At 25.2% G+C, this 2,420-nt stretch overlaps 1 protein-coding gene and 1 long non-coding RNA gene across 2 annotated transcripts in view; one reads left to right on the top strand and one right to left on the bottom strand.

Annotated features, from left to right (window-relative positions):
- LOC123015967 (solute carrier family 25 member 35-like) overlaps positions 1-2,420 on the bottom strand; it is a 145,966-nt gene that overhangs the window by 133,088 nt on the left and 10,458 nt on the right. The gene's annotated exons all lie outside the window — the stretch shown is intronic.
- LOC123015971 lies at positions 262-1,874 on the top strand. Its single transcript, XR_006413416.1, has 4 exons — positions 262-690; positions 741-971; positions 1,024-1,167; positions 1,219-1,874. It is a non-coding gene; the product is annotated as an uncharacterized LOC123015971 (long non-coding RNA).

Raw genomic sequence — 2,420 nt, 5'->3', positions numbered from 1 at the left:
ACCATTTTGTAGATAATTTTAAGATCTATAATTTTCGTCTGAGCTACTTTTTTGATAAAACTTGCCGTTTTCGAAGAAAATCTAAAAAACGTCAAATATTGACCTTTGACCCCGAATAACTTTTTTAGCACACATGGGATCGATGGGGACTTTTGACACTTTATTTCTAATGGTATACCCAAGGTCTCCACCAAAATTTAGCTCTGTCGGAATTTTCGTTATTTGACCACTATTTTTATGACTAATTTGACAGGACTAGTATTTAAAATATCTTAGCTTATATTTAAAATAATCTGTAATTTTAGGAATTCAAATGGTTAAACAACTTTGTTAGGTTAATTTTGTAATAACCATTTAAAGTACCATGTATAAAATTATAATAGCTGTAATTTGATACCAAAAGGTGAGAAAAAAAATAATTTTGACAATACTTATACATATTGTAGAACCGTCGTCTTAAGTGAATAAACAAATAATGTGTGTATTGTTAAACATTAAACCAACAAATTAATAAAAAATGTTTAACAAACTTTGAAGATAAACCTTTTAAAAAACAACAATATGACACCAACTTTAACTACTTTCTAAGAAGAATTACTACAATTTAAATAAAGGAAATTCTCCATTTTTCCATGACCCAGTTTGTTGCCATCAATTATTTTTTGGAAAAAAAATCATTTACATTAAAAAGTATACAAAAACTTTTACTTACAATAAATCTAATATCGATTTTGTTTCAGATAAATTTTTGAAATTTTCTATTTGTCAATAGATTTGATCAATAGATCTGCATCAACATCAATAGAAAACATGTGACGTTTAAGAAGTGGAACAGCCAAATTAAACATGTTTGTTTAACAACTCAATGACAACCTTTAACTATTTTCTAACTTCCATTAGCACAGTTTGATTCAATAAAATTCTTTATTTTGTCTCCACCAGTTGCCATCAATTAATTTTTGTAAAAAAAAGTAGGTATGACAATTTTGCTTTCCAATAAAATTAATATCAACTTTATTTTAGATGATCACCAATTTTCAAATAGTATATAAAAACAATATAAAAGCAGTGACAAACCTTCAAAACTAAAAGTAAAACACATTTATTATACAACTATTTAAGCAACAGTATATAAAAATATATATAATTGCAGTTTGATTGTGAAAGGTGAGATAAAGAATAATTTTGAACTTGGTTTTATATTTTTTACATTTTTAGATAGGTAGTTATTAATGACTGCATCAACAAATCCATGAACCATCAACGGACTCAACATATGATTTAAAAACTCAAAAACAATTGTAATTTTAGATATTAGTTTTTACTTTGTAGCCCCAACTTAGTATTGTAATATTTAGTCTAATTTAATTCAATTGTTAGTTTAATACTAATTGTCTTTTAGTCAACTTCAGATTTCTATGCTTAAATTTTGTAAATTTCATTAATACACCTTAAAACTTTTTTATCACCAGCTCTGTCACTTTTCACAACGTTTTTATGTAGCAAATTGTAAAGCCTTTTAGCTTAAATATATCACTAAAGTAGATCTAGAGAAACACCGTGTTTACAACTAAATCCAATATTTAACTTAACTAATTTTTATAGCGGTTCAACCACACAACACCATTATTGTCAACCTCTATTATAACAACAACCGATCTTATTGATTCCATTTCAAGCTTTTAGATCAGTTTAATAAGGGTGTAGATACCAAAAAACATATTGCGGAACGACAATTTTAAAAAGTTGTAATAAACCATTATCTCTAGGTCTACTTTAAAATCCAGTTGTTTTATACATATTTAATATCTATTCCAATTCAATAGAAATAGCAACACCGCATTTTCTCTCAAAATTAGTTGTTATAAATTGTTAATGCACTTCAAAAAATTAATAACTAATGTAATTTATAGTTTACTTACTTTACATCTTTATCAACATTATTTAAAAAAAATAGTTTGGTAAAATGCGATGTTGGCATTTCTGTAATTTTGAAACAGAATATTTTACACAGAAATTATACATTTATAGACTCAATTCAAAATTTACTTCAAAATATCCGCCTGTTAACATTACCAGTGTAGTAATAAAAATATTGTTATGTTTGTATTGTTTTTTATTTTTGAGCTGTTCCTCTAAAGCGGTACGAATTTGATTCCCGTAACAGGCTAATTATCCGTGTCGTCAATTATCGAAAAAGTCTAATTACCGTCATTGGTGAAATAGCCATAGTTGTAAATATAAAGTGAAATTATATAACGTTTTCCGAATAAAAAGGAAGAAAAGATGAATTTCAAACTTAAAAATCACTTTTATTTATATTATATATAATTATTTATAAATTTGTACGATAATAATAATAAATTAAATAAACATATAATAAAAATTGATTTATTAATTTTATTAATAAATATAAATTT

Source organism: Tribolium madens, unplaced genomic scaffold (genome assembly GCF_015345945.1).
Source record: "Tribolium madens isolate multiple individuals breed KSU strain unplaced genomic scaffold, Tmad_KSU_1.1 Scaffold_19;HRSCAF=116;Tcas5.2_LG9, whole genome shotgun sequence".
In the NCBI taxonomy this organism is placed as follows: Eukaryota; Metazoa; Arthropoda; class Insecta; order Coleoptera; family Tenebrionidae; genus Tribolium; species Tribolium madens.
The sequence above is the reverse complement of the archived record's forward strand: the minus strand, read 5'-3'. Positions and strand labels throughout refer to the sequence as shown.